Below are 15,102 nucleotides of genomic sequence, written 5' to 3'. Positions count from 1 at the left end.
TGAAGATCAAAGACTACAATCTTCAGTATGGATTACACCTCAACATAAAGAAAACAAAAATCCTCACAACTGGACCAATAAGCAACACCATAATACAAGAAGAAAATATTGAAGTTGTCAAGGATTTCATTTCACTTGGATCCACAATCAACACCCATGGAAGCAGCAGTCAAGAAATCAAATGATGCATTGCATTGGGCAAATCAACAAAAGACCTCTTTAAAGTATTAAAGATCAAAGATGTCACCTTGAAGACTCAGATGCGCCTGACCCAAGCTGTGGTATTTTCAATCGCCTCATATATATGAGAAAGCTGGACAATGAAGAAGGAAGACCGAAGAAGAATTGACGCCTCTGAATTATGGTGTTGGCAAAGAATATTGAATAGACCATGGACTGCCAAAAGAAAGAACAAATCTGTCTTGGAGGAAGTACAACCAAATGCACCTTAGAAGCAAGGATGATGAGACTACTCACATACTTTGAACATGTTATCAGGAGGAAGCAGTCCCTGGAGAAGGACATCATGCTTGGTAAAGTGGAGGGTCAGTGAAAAAGAGGAAGCCTCTCAACGAGATGGACCAACACAGTGGCTGCAACAAAGGGCTCAAGCATAACAATGATTATGAGGATTGTGCAGGACTGGGCAGTATCTCGTTCTGTTGTACGTAGGGTCGCTATGAGTCGGAACCCACTCTACAGCACTTAACAACAACAACAACAAACCCATTTGTGGTCTGATTTCAGAACAAGCCCAGTCCTGACATTGTACTGCCACTGGTCTGCCAACCCAACTGTCAGGAGTGTATGCTTTAATACAATCACTGACGAGCCCTGCTGTGAGAAAGCCCACCTCTAACTTCCCTGATTGCCTAAAAACCAATCTGAACATTGTAGCCTCTGTTCTTTGTCTAAAGCCTATAAAAATGTTTGTGTGATTATTGTGCTTTGGACTTCTTATTTTCATTTTCATGAAACAGAACCCAAAAAACATTAACAATAATAAAAAAGATTGATAAATCAGGTCACATTAATATTGGAACTTCTGTTCATCGAAAGACAAGGGAATGAAAATGCAAGACACAGAGTGGGAGAAAATATTTGTAATACTCATAACCAGTAAAGGACTTATATCCAAAATATGGAGCCCTGGTGGCACAGTATTTAAGAGCTCGGCTGTTAACCAAAAGTTTGAATCCATCAACCGCTCCTTGGAAGCCCTGTGGAGCAGTTCTACCCTGTCTTACAGGTCGCTGTGAGTCAGAATCGACTCAATGGCAATGGGTTTGTTTTTTGGTTATCTAGAATACTTGTTTTTTTAAATTATGACAAAATAAAAAGAAAAGCTCAACCAACCCAGTATAAAAATGGGCAAAATACTTGAGCAGGAAATTCACAAAAGAGGATATCAAATAGTCAATAAGCATATGAAAAATGTGCTTTAGTCACCAGGAAATGCAAATCAAAACTACAATGAGATCCTACTACAAACCCACTAAAATGACTCAAATTAAAAAGATTGACTATACCAAGTGTTGGTGAAAATATGGAGTAGCTAAAATGCTTGCATATTTCATGGAAAGGTTAACTGGTACAACTTGGGAAAACTACTGAACAGTATTTTCTAAAGATAAATGTATGTGTGTTTTATGACCCAGCAATTCTACTTCTAAGTACATATCTGTGGTAGGCAGAACAATGACCCTGCAAAGATGTCCACAATCTAATCATCAGAATCTGTGAATCTGCTACCTTATGAAGAAAAAGACACTTTGGGGACTTCCATTTTCTGGTCTGGCATGTAAGGAGCTTGGAAGTCACCCCTCTCATCCTTACAACAGGAAAAAAATTGAAAATCTGAAAATCAACAATCCAATTAGAGCCATTAGAGAATTGAGGTCACATAGAAAACCACTGCTCCAAAACTAGAGAGACAGGAAGACTAACACAATAACTACTGCTCTCTGGGAGTAGAGACCACCTCGCTGCTGGACCCAGTGTTGGGTAGGAATATTTAAAGGATGATTGACTAAATGCTGGAGACTTAGTGTGGACTCACTTCAGAGATAAAGACCTGGAGGCCCAGCCTTGGGGAAGTGGCACACTTTTGTGAGTTTTATCTACAGTAGCTCCACCAGGCTTTCACTGTGAAGCTTAAGAGAAAAATCCCTTCAAGCTTCCAGCAGAAGGAGGGAAAAGTAACTATTTTGAAATAGTACTCTGTTCTCCTTGACGACTGCCTGCCCTTAAGGGATATTGTTTTGCCACAGCCTAGTCTGTGAGGGTTTTATTAGAGCCTAACTGACTTGGAGGAGGAGAAAGACCCCACTCCATCCCCATCTAGGCTTCCAGGTGGGAGAGGAGACTTAGCAACCTCCAGCCATCTTCTAGCCTTCAGTGTGAGGGAAGGGAAATACCCAGCTGCAGTCCTTTCTAGAACTGGACATGAGTGAAAGAAAACAAACAACTCCAGGCCCCTCTAGCCTTCCTGTTTCATCTAAGGGGCAGAGAAAAAAAAATTGTGAAGCCCACTAGGATATTATTTTTATAATTTCTTTTCTTTAATTCTCACCCCTACATTCGAGCAAGATTTCTACCTCCAGGTTTGTGGATTTCTAGACACGTGGTAGAACTCAACCTTGCTGCTTAACAGTCTGCTTCTTTTGCACAGAACAAGCTCCTTCATCCTCGGCTTCCCTCCATTTTAGGCATTGTCTTCCAAATCCCTGTAATCGGATTTATCACTCCATGTGCTAACTCAAGTTCACTTATTTATTCTACATACTCTATGTAAAGGAATATAGACATCTGAGGTCGTAAGTCTTATTTCCAGCTCCCTTCTTAAATATATTCTCATGTGAATCACCAGATACTCCCTTTCTTTGCCACAACTCCAATTTTCAACAGTAATTTCATTTATCTATGTGTTTCCCCTTTCTTACTCATATTCAGTTTAAATCACTCTTGATCAGATCAACTAGCCTTTGGGCAAATAATAATACAATAGCTATCAAAATGGATATCAAGTATTTATATCACACCATGCTTTTTACAGAAGAGCTCCCTAATTACTCTCATGGATTTTAATTATTAATAAAATTGTAAACTAGGGCCATTTGGTTTCAAAACATCTGTTTAAATAAATGGAGAAAGTTATTGCAGTTCTTGAATGTGCAAATTGGGTCAAGGAAGCTAAGGGAATAATCTAGGTGTCCACATGAAGACAGCATGGGTGCCAGGACTGAAAAAGAGGTTTGAAGGTGAGACTTTCTCCTACAATTGCCTTCCCAGGTGTAGTTCTGCATAACAGTGCTCTTCATTACAAACCACCTGTATCATTCAAATATTGTGCAAATCACACAATTTACCTGTGTAATAATGCTATTTATAGCACTCCTTTCACCCAAGGATAGGCAAGAGCTTTAAAAACCGCACTTACACAGAATTACAGATGTGACCCGTAAGAGCAGGTTAATGTTGCTGAGGTCTTTAAGTCTGTAGATGAAAGGAAGTGTGAGTACTTTATACTTTAACATATGCAAAGTATCATAAATGTTTCTCAAGATCACACATCTAATTCTTCAAATACATCTTAACCTACTTCTGACATTTCTGATTTATGACACTAGAACCTTTGGATTCAATGCCAGAATATGGCATTTCAAATGATTTTATGAGGATATTTTTGTGAGGGTATTTTTGTGAACTGAATGTGTGTGGGTTAGGAAAAAAAAGCTAAAAGAGATTCAGGTACATTCCTAACATTTCTATGATTACAAATTCAACCTGTAGAAACAGACATGATTTTTTTAGTTTTAGTTTGCAAATCTCTCTAAGAAATTAAAAACTCTTAGGCAAGTTTTGTATCCTAAGTTTCGTATTTTTTCAGATGCACCATCACAATCTTCAAAGATCTGTGTTTTGAAAATACTAATTATTCTCTGGGGGACCGTGGCAGTTCAGTGGTAGAATTCTCGCTTTCCATGCTGAAGACCTGGGTTTGATTCCTGGTCAATGCACCTCATGCGCATCAACCACCCATCTGTCAGTGGAAGCTTGCATGTTGTTATGAAGCTGAACAGGTTTTAGTGGAGCTTCCAGACTAAGATGGACTAGGAAAAAAGACCTAGTGATCTACTTCTGAAAATCAGCAAAGGAAAACCCTATGGATCACAAGGGCCTAATCACTAATTGATCATGTGGACGGTGCAGAACTGGGCAACATTTCATTCCATTGTGTATGCGGTTGCCATGAGTCAGGAGCCGACTTGGTGACAGCTAACAACAAATTATTCCATGTTATAATTTGAAAGAGGAAGATACTGCCTGGAATAGACAAGAGTATAAGTAATTTGCCCAGGATTACCAGGCTGGTCAGAGGCAGAACCAAGCACAGTGGATCCCAGGGTTTTAAAAGTTAAAGTCTAGGTGGCCCATCGTATCTGAGAATGACAGGGAACGGGAAGTAAATACACAATTAGACAGTTAGCTGCCAAAAGAGTTAATATTAAAGATATTGAAATAAATAGGTTTAAAGATAACATTTTAGGTGCAATTAAGAATTCCAGACAGTGACCAAGATTTTCCACCATGTTAATCGTGATCTTACTCTCCAACCTCTAATCTACCCTGGTGGAGCTTCAGTTTTGTTATGCTTCCCTACACCTGTCCCAGGAATTTACAAGAAGTCATAATGGAAATGGGATGGAAGCCAGCTATGTCATCCCTCCAACATTACCAGTATGACTCTAACCTTATGTTATAGCCATTTTTATACACTCCTTTCTTTCCCCATCCTATGTGCCCATCATAAGTAGCCCTTGACCTGCTCTTCTAACTATTATCATCACGGGTGGCTGAAAGTTTTTGTATAATTAGTCCTGACGGTAAAATTAGAAGAGCAGACAAATTTCAGGCTATAGCAGTGCTGAAATGAACATATTTTGCAAATACCCTGTTGAACATGGGCACATACGTAAGTAGAAGAGGATTCTTCATCTCTGCTAGAAGGGGCAACAATAAATACCACCAGACCCCTAACCCATAGCTGGTGGGAAAGAAAAATGGTACAACTATTATGTAAAACTGGCAGTTCCTCAAAAAACTAAAAATAGAACTACCATATAACCCAGCAATTCCACTCCTAGGTATATACGCAAAAGACTTGAAAGCAGAGACTTAAACACTTGTACACCAGTGTTCATTGCAGCGCTATTCACAGTAGCCAAAAGGTGGAAACAACCTAAATGCCCATCAACAGATGAACGGATAAACAAAATGTGGTACATACATACAATGGAATCCTACTCAGCAGGAGAAATGAAGTCTTGATACATGCTACGGTTATCGATGGAGCTGGAAGACATTATGTTGAGTGAAATGAGTCAATCACAAAAGGATAAATATCGTATGATCTCACTTATATAAAAAGACAAGAAAAGGCTAATGTATAGAGAACAAAGTTTATTAGTGGTTCCCAGAGATGGGAGGCAAAAGGGAAGGGGGGAGTTTTCCGGTGATGGAAATATTGCATTGCTTAAGGGTAGGGTTGCACAATTATTGTAATTGCTGTCAACAAGTTGTACACCTATAAAAAGTTGAATTGGCAAAAGTGTAATAGACATATTTACAACAACAAAAAATCCACTAGAGATGAATGGCAGAGCATATATCAAAGGTGGAAGACAGAAGTGAAGAAAAACAACTACATTTAATAAATGAACTAAAACAATTATGCAACCACCCACTTAGTGCAGAGCTTTGAGCTCTGTTTTAAATGCAACGTGAACATACCCACTGGAGAAATTCTATCACAGTCAAGCTGGTCAGCTATTCAGAGAACTCTTCCACAAGATGAGCAAACTGAGCTCACTGGTTAGAGAAGTCTAAAAGGCACTCTCTTATTAGATCTCCTATAAATCTACATGGAGTGATTTTTGGTAAGTTTCAGAAGCCCAATAATAGCCATCTGAAGACGTTAAAACTCTGCTCCTGGTCATCTGGTGACATTTAGTCACATTTCTTATAATTGGTGACTGTCCAACATTCCTTGGACACACTATATTGGGAGAATGTTCCCATTTTAGTTTTGCCTCCCCAAAGTAGAAGCCGGAATGTACTTTCATACCTGACCTTGCAACTAAAGCACGGACTTGTGACCTCAACTCTGCCAACCAGATGCCTTAGCCCATGCTTTCTTGGGAGAAGAGGAAGACGGCACCATGTGGAATCCGTGCCTAAGGAGGATAGAGAAAGAGGAATCCAGCTTTCCCCATGGCAATGGCCCAGCAACAGGGGTGTCAGCTGCAGGGTCTCTGCTGGGTGTGGTCCTCTGGTTTGGCCATTTCTTTGGGCTGCACAACCTCCAAGCCTGATGCTGGCCCTCTTGGGAACTCTTGAAGGCCCCGAATACTCTAACAAAATCCTTTTCTGCTCCAACTAGTTAGAATTTTCACTAATACATGGTACTTTTCAGAAGCTAAATAACAAGACAAGAATATGAACGTGCTTTGAAAACGATAACGGGCACTAACAATATGTGGTAGCAATTACAGTCCTTAGCTTTTAGAACTAAGAAGCATCAGCCCAAGCTTGCAAATAAATAGATCCCTTGCTAGCTTACTGAAGTTTTTGCATCCTAAAAGGAATACACTGGTCACAGAATAAATGTCATAGATGTTTCCTTCTAGCTACATGGCAGGAGAAAGAGGCGGGCGATGGTTTCCAGGGCTGCAGCTAATGTAGGAACTAGCTGAAGTTATTCTTGTCTTTCATGCTCTGACATCAAACACTAGTCCTTCTAAGAGAGCGGGCAGCAGGAAACACCCAACTGGTGGTCAGCCAGGGAAGGCTGCTGAAGACTTCAGTTTAATGTAAATATGACCCCTAGAGGCAGCACATGGAGGCGGGAGACCTGTGATGTGATCCGAGCCCTTCAACTAACCAGCTCATCAATCACAACCTCCTTTCCTCAGCTATGAGCATAATTGGGGTAAAATAATTGGATAAGATGTCCCGAACAAATGTCCTTACTACAATATCTTTCTACAAATATTCCAGTGCTGAACACACAGAGCAAACCAACCACAACTTGTCTAAGCAGTGATTTTATGGTCTTTGGTTACATTTTGCTAACTTCAATTTGTGGATCTATATTGATTTTTTTTTGAGGGGGTAGGAATATCTTAAGTACCGTAGTAAGTTCCCTTTAACTTAATTTTGGGATCCTGTGCCAGGTAGGCTCTCTCAGGTCAGAGAAAGTCTCCCATTATCTCAGGTCAGGATTTGGTGTAGAAGGACCTGGAGAAGTTGGAAGAAAGGTCTCAGCATTAGTTCCACACAAGCAGGCTCTCAGACAACAGGGGATTAGCTCTTGAGGTGAATGATCTTGGGGTCAGTCTCAGCAGAAGGCCGTGCACAGCCCTGCTCTCATGCTCAGCCACTGCTGAGATTCAATACATTGTCGCTGCTTCCTTGCTTCTGCCACTGTGAATCACCTTCTCTCTTGTCTCCAGAATTCTCTCTATCTCCTGACTCCAGCTTACTCATAGATACTGCTACCTCTTGGTTTCAGCTTAATGCTCTTTCTCTGTGTCTCTCATCTTCTGTCCCACTCCTGATTGCTGATACTAATTCATGGAAAAGGCTCTCGTTATTATATTGAGTCACTATCTGTATAGCAGACCCTACTAGGCAGAGCTCTCGGGCCAGTCCTCCAGAATGCAGATTTGGGCTGATTTGAGCCCAAGGACAAGCTAAGAAGTAGTGGTGAGCTTTATTCCATCAAGCGGTCACCTTTTGTGTCCCATATTGAATCAACCCTCACAAATGAATGTTGTGGTTCCCCTCACCACCCCATCAGCTTTTCCTGATAAACATTAGAGCACATAAAAGGGATGAACAGCTAATTTATGAAAACTCTGAGCTTACAAATACCAAGTTGTGCAGATCCCATCTGGGTAGATTATATTTTCTATAGATGGCTCCACCAATATGTCCTATCCCACCTGCTCTCCTTAGAACGTGCTATTGGCACTATGAGTCTGTGGCTCCTCTGTTGAATCTGGGCAGGGCTGTGACTGCAGTGGAAGTGAAGCTATATGATTCCTGAGGCTAAGTCATAAGAAGCAACGTGGCTTCCACCTAATCTCCCTGGGGCCCTTGTGCTTGGAATGCAGCCATGAAGATGTGAGGAAGCTGAGCAGCAAAATGCAAAGGTCCCCTGTAGCTGTTTCAGCCCCAACCCCAGCTGAGTCCCACTGACAGCTGGCACCACCCAGCAGATGTGTGTGGAGCCTTCAGACAATTTCAGTCTAGCCTTCAAGCCACCCAGCTAATGCTGAGTGCAGCAGAAACTAATTCTCTCCACTAAGTTAGGCAAACATTGCATATTTGTGAGAAAAACACCCATTTCATTCTAAAACCAGTAAGTTTGGGGGCACTTTGTTACCCAGCATTAGATACTAGAACACTATGATCCTATTCCATCAGCACTGACCTGTATTCCCCCTCATCTTCTCACCAGCTCCTTTCTCTGAGCCTTTAAACATGTTCCAACAGCTTCTAACCTAAAAACAAAACAAAATTAAAAAAAAAAAAAAATCTTAGCAAACCAGAATCTTTATTTTACTCTCATTCACTAGCTCCTTCCTTCCACATTCAAATTTACTGAACTGTCTCCATAACATCTCTATTTCCTCACCTCCTCTGCACTACTCTACTTCCCATAAGTAAGCATTTCCCCTCGCTCCAGGGAAGCTAACCTGGGAATGACTGCCAATGAACTCCTAATTGCAAAACCAATGAGTACCACTCAAATATGTATCTTCTTCATCTAACAAACACTACAAACCTTTCTCTGTAATGCCGTCTGCTCTTTCAGCTTCCAGTACTACCTAAGCACCTACAACTATCTACTGATGACTCCAGACTAGACAGGAAGACTTAGGAATGGAAGAAAGGAAGGAAGGAAGGAAGAAGGAAACATATTTATTGGAAGCCTTCCCTCTGTTAGGCACTTTGCTAGGCCCTCTCACCTAGGTTCAATATGAAGTAGTAAAAGTGTGGTAGAAGTGTGTTAGCCAGCCTCCAAGATAGCCCCTGACCTTCACTCCTGGGATTCCTGCCCTAATGTGGTTCCTCCCACAGGGATTAGGCCTGACCTGTGTGACCAATAGGATATGGCACAAGTGACAGTGTGCGACTTCTAAGACTAGGTCATAAAAGGCATTGCAGCTACTGCCTTGGTGTCTTGCTCTGGGGAAAGCCAGCCGCCATGTCACCAGATCACTCAAGCAGCTCTGTGGAGAGACCATGCGGAAAGGAGACGAGGCCTTTGCTCACAGCCAGCACCAACATGCCAGTTGTGTGAGTGAGCCACCTTGGGAGTGAATCTTCTTGCCCCAAACAAGGCTTCAGATAATTGCAACCCCATCTAACATCCGACTGAACCTCATGAAAAACCAAAGCCAGGAGCACCCAGCTAAGCCTCTCACAAACTCCTGGCTGGCAGAAACTGTGAGAAGCAACAAATGTTTCTTGTTTTAGGCTACTAAGTGTTGGAGTGTTTATTACATAGCAATATACAACCACCACAAGAACATCAGTTCTACAGTCCGATGAACCTGTGATTCTCACCCCATCAATTACAACATATGGACTATGGCTACATGTTGACTGCCCTAGTCCTCAGTCTCTTCGTGCATAAAGAATAACAGTACCTGCCTCCTAGGGTCATTGTGAGAGTTAAACTAGATAATGCATGTAAAATGCTAAACACAGTGCCAGACATATAGTAATTTTTCAGTAAATGTTAGCCATCTTCATGATTATTACTCTCTCTACCTCTTCAAATTCTTGTGTGATTACCAAAACACAATTCTTATAAAGACTCTTGAACCTGAAAGGAATGCTAGTAATATAGCTGCTTTGTGAAAGCCCCAATCTTTGTTTTGTTTTTTGAGTTTTAATTAGCATGTGGACAAACATAAGTGGGAAAAAAAAACTTCAATTTTTCATGAACAACTGTTAATGTAGTATTTCACTATTGGCACTACTTTTCAGCTGAGTCATTGTATAGGAAAAGGATCTAGCTTTTGGAATAACTGAGAAATCATTTTAATGAAATAAATCAGGATCTATGTGATTAATATTCAAAGGAGTAAACCCTGATTTACTTGGTTCACTTTATTTTTTAACCTCAACTTCAGCATTTAAACCAGAATTATATGAATCATTTTCCATATTTTAAAAATAATTTTTAAACACTTATTTTATTTTCAGTGAAAATACACACAGCAAAGTATACATGCATTCAACAATTTCTAACATACAGTTCAATGACATCAGTTACATTTTTCATGTTGTGTCACCATTCTTGCTATCTCTACCCATGGTGTTTCACCACCTTTGAGTTAGACTCACTACTCCCTAAGCTTCTCATCTGTGCTTTAGAGTTAATGTTGTCAATTTGATCTCATATAGATAATTCTTTAAAAGAGCACGATGTTCAAGGAGAAATTTCTTTACTAATTTAGCTAAACTGTGGTTTAGTTTAAAGATGCCTTCAAGGGGTAGTTTTGGCTCTAGGTTTAAAGATTTTTCTCAGGACAGTACATTTGGGGATTCCTCTAGTCTCACTGGGTCCATTATGTCTGAAGTCCATAAGAATGAATACTTGTGTTCTACTTTTTCCCCCTTTTGATCAGGGTTCATCTATTGAGTCTGATCAAAATGTTCAGTAATTGTAGCTGGGCACCATCCAGTTCTTCTGGTCTCATGCAAAAGGAAGCAGTAGTTCCTGGAAGCAATTAGCCCTGTAGTCTGTTTCCTTCTCTGATTCCTGGGTATCCTTTTTCCTCTGCTGCTCCAGGTGAGTAGAGACTAGTTGTTGTACCCTGGATGGCCACTCACAAGCTTTTAATATCCTAGGCACTACTTACTGAACTAGGGGGTAGAACAGAAACTCTATAAACAATATTAGGCCAAGTGACTGGACAGTATCATAAAGCTATGACCCTAAATCTTCAAACCAAGATAACTCATCCCATAAGATGTTTGTTATATCTAAGTAGTATCAGCAACTACAGCTTTTTTTTTTTTTTTGCTGTTGTTGTAAAATTATATATAACACATTTGCCCTTTTTCTGGTATACGACTTAGTGATACAGCTGGTATACAACTTACAGTGATATCAATTACGTTAGTCAAGTTGTATAACCATTACCCTTAATCGATCACAATTTTCCCATCACTATAAACATAAACTCACTACTTACCAGAGAATGATTTCCTCTCTCCTTCCCTTCTCCTGCCCCAAGTAACCACTAATAACCATTGGTCTCTATATATTTACCTATTCTTGTCATTTTATATAAGTGAGGTCATACAGTATTTGTCCTTTTGTGACTGACTTATTTCACTCAGCACAATGTCTTCAAGGTTCATCCATGTTGTAGCATGTACCAGGACTTCATTTCTCTTTATGGCTGAGTAGAATTCCATTGTATGTATGCACCACGTTTTGTTTATCCATTCATCTGTTGATGGGCACTTAGGTTATTTCCATCTTTTTGCAATTGAGAACAGTGCTGCAATTAACATAGGTGTACATACGTCTGTTTGTGTCTCCAGGTTTAGATCCCTAGGGTATATACCTAGCAGTGGAATTGCTGGGTCATATGGCAGCTCTGCTCTAGTTTTTTGAGGAACCATCATACTGTTTTCCACAATGGTTGTACTATTTTACTATTCCCACAGCCATAAATATGAGTTCCAATCTCCCCAAACCCCCACCAAACATTTGTTATTTTCTGGTTTTTCTTTCCTTCTTTTTTTATCCTTGCTCTTTTTGTAGGGGCGGGATGGTATCTCACTCTAGTTTTGACTTGCATCTCTCTAATGGCTAGTGATGATGAGCATCTTTTCACTTGTCTGTTAGCCACATGAATATCCTCTTTGGTGAAGTGTCTGTTCATGTCCTTTGCCCATTTTTTTTTTGACTGGGTTATTTGTCTTTTGTTGTTAAGTTGTAGAAGTTTTATAAATATTTTAGATATTAGATCCTTATCGGACATATGGTTCCTGAAGATTTTTTTCCCAGTCTGTAGGTTGCCTTTTCACTCTTTTGATAAAGTCCTTTGATGAACTTAAGTATTTAATTTTTATGAGTTTCCACATTAACCATTTTGTCTTCTGTGTGTACATTTGTTGTTGTATCTGATAATCTACCTTTAGAAATAACTAAGTCCCATAGCTTTCCTTCTATATTTTCCTCTAAGATCTTTATTCTTTTAGATTTAACATTTAGGTCCTTGATCCATTATGAATTAGTTTTTGTGTATGATGTGAAGTATTGCTCTTGCTTCATTTTTCTGCATGTGAAAACCCCAGCACTATTTGTTGAAGAGACTGTTTATTCCCCATTAAATGGACTTTCCACCCTTGTCAAAAATCAGTTGACCGTAGATGTATGGATTTATTCCTGGGCTTTCAGTTTTATTCCATTGATCTACATGTCTATTGTTAAACCGGTATCAGGCTGTTTTGATTACTGTAGCTATACAGACGTGTGAGGCCTCCTATTTTGTTCTTCTTCTTCAAAATTGCTTTGGCTATTTTGGGCCTCTTGCTTTCCCATGTAAAGTTGGGGATTAGTTTTTCCACTTCTATAAAAAATGCTGTTAGAATTTTGATCAGAATTGCATTGAATCTATAGATCAATTTGGGTAATATTGACATTTGCACAATATTAAGCCTTCCAGTCCATGAGTATGAAATATTTCTCCATTTACATAGGTCTGTTTTAGTCTCTTGCAGCAATGTTTTATAGTTTTCATTTTATAAGTCCTTTACAGCACTTAATATTATTGAGGACCTCTTATACATTATTTTGTGTTTTTCTCTTGCTGTTTTCAAGATTCTTTCCTTGTTTTTGGCCTTCAGGAGTTTGATTACAATGTGTCTTTGGTGAAGATCTCTCTGGTTTCACTCTACTTGGAGTTAGTCAGGTTTCCTGGATTTGCAGGTTTATTTCCTTACTCAAATCTGGAAAGTTTTCTGCCACAACTTCCTCAAATATTCTTTCTGTTCTTTTGTTTCTTTCCTCATCTTCTGTAATTCCCATAAGACATATATTGGTTCTCTTGATGGTGTCCCATAGTTCCATTTGGCTTTGTTCAATTTTCTTTCTTTCTCTTGCTTCTGTTGGGATTCGGCAAGTTCAGTTGTTTTGTTGTCTAGTTCACTTACTCTTCCTTCTGCCTGTTCAAGTCTGTTGTTGTATCCTTCCCTTACATTTTCTAGTTTCGTTATTTTTTTCCCTCAGTCCCAGTATTTCTATTTGTTTCTTTTTCATGTTTTATATCTCCTTATTAAGATTCTCATTGTTTTGTGATCTCCATTAATTTGTTATTTGTGTGATCTTTGAATTCTTTGACCCAAAACCCATTGCCACGAAGTCAATTCCAACTTATAACGACCTTATAGGACAGAGTAGAACTACCTTATAGGGTTTCCAAGGCTGTAATCTTTACAGAAGCACATCCTTCTCCCACAGAACGGCTGGTGGGTTCGAACCACTGACCTTTCAGTTAGCAGCTCAGCACTTAACTACTACTTCACCAGTACTCCTTTGAATTCTTTGAGCATATTTAAATTTGTTGTTTGAAAGTCGTCTATTTTTTCTATTATCCTTACTTCCATGAGAGTGATTTCTGCTTCTTTATGCTGTTATTTTAATTGGACCATCTTTCCTTGCTTTCTTGCATGCCTCACAATTTCTTGTTGAATCTAGGGAATTTGGAATACTTTCCTGAGGTAATTCTGGGTTTTAGATTCTTCTCTTTTCCCAAAATTGGTTTCTGTGTGGGTTTTTCTTTGTGTTTGTCTATTTTCCCTTCTCTCCCTCTAGAGGGTGCTCTAGTTTATGGTTCTTCCACCACTTTAAAAAACAAAAAAACCTGTCGCGATGGAGTCAATTTCAACTCTTAACAACCCTCTAGGACACAGTAAATTGATCCCAGGACTTCCAAGGTTGTAAATATTTACAGAAGCATACTGCTACATCTTTCTTCCATGGAGCAGCTGGTGGGTTCAAACTACCAACCTCTCAGTTAGCAGTCAAGTGCTTAACTACTGTACCACCAGGGCTCCTTCTTCCAGCACTCAGTGCATATCCAGATTTTCTGTGTTGATTGTGTGTTTCCATAGTGCTGGAGGTGGGGAGGGGAGAAGATCTCCTTTGACTGCTCTGATGTCAGCCAGGTGTTCTGGGGGTGCTTGCATTTTGGAGGTGGTTCTCCAGCCCTTTCTCTTTCCCTTTTTACTGTAAAAGTTTCGAGTCTCTGAATGCTGATTCAGAATTCAGAATTCAGTCTATTGATTACAGCTATCTGTTTTAATGTGTTTTCTTTTTTTTTTTTTTTTTTTAATGTGAGTCGAAGTCAATATGGGTTATTTTTTCTTTCTTTCTCTGACTTGCCTATGGTGAGGGTAGGGTAGAACCATTTTTGTTTTTCCATTTGCGTTCCAAGTTTTCTCTGTTTCTCTGGCTGCCACACTACTAATATGAAGTCCCCAAGACAGTGGGTCATCAGCAATACTTAAGTTTTACTGCCTGTCTCCTGCTCATAGGAAGCTCAACCCACTGATTATATTTTATGGCTCCCCATCTGCCTCTTTTCTAGGATAGCCACTGTTCACAAGATACGACCTGCAGCTAAGGGCTCTGGCTTCAGTGTGGTGGAAGTTGGGCTGGGTGGTTTCCTGGTCAAAAGAGAGAAAAAATAAAAACCTTTCTTTCTTTGTCAGCTACTTTTTCCTCCTTCAGTTCATGGCTTTTTCCTTTAACATTTGGGTTGGTTTCCAGAGTTCTATATTTTCATTTCTGTCTCTTTGTTTTAGTATTTTTCTAGTTTTTGCCTACAATTGTTGTGGGGGAATTGAATTGTGCTTCTGCTCACATCGCCATCATGTAAAGGAGCTTTAATAAAGCAAGGCCACAGGTTTTAAAATAAAATTAGAAGTAGTAAAGAACCAGCATCAACAACTTGGATTCATAGAACCTTAGCCCTGGAATCCCTTCTGTCCAATGCCCTGTCTGAT

The 15,102-nt window shown here is 39.7% G+C and overlaps 1 long non-coding RNA gene across 1 annotated transcript in view; it reads right to left on the bottom strand.

The window, feature by feature from the left end:
* LOC111819915 (uncharacterized) overlaps nucleotides 1-15,102 on the bottom strand; it is a 65,038-nt gene that overhangs the window by 32,791 nt on the left and 17,145 nt on the right. Inside the window, exon 2 of the long non-coding RNA XR_002823480.1 lies at nucleotides 8,498-8,567. This is a non-coding gene — a long non-coding RNA (uncharacterized LOC111819915). The remainder of the gene's footprint in view (nucleotides 1-8,497; nucleotides 8,568-15,102) is intronic.

The sequence above is a fragment of the Trichechus manatus genome, unplaced genomic scaffold (genome assembly GCF_000243295.1).
Source record: "Trichechus manatus latirostris isolate Lorelei unplaced genomic scaffold, TriManLat1.0 scaffold00021, whole genome shotgun sequence".
In the NCBI taxonomy this organism is placed as follows: Eukaryota; Metazoa; Chordata; class Mammalia; order Sirenia; family Trichechidae; genus Trichechus; species Trichechus manatus.
This window is presented reverse-complemented; position numbering and strand designations above follow the sequence as displayed.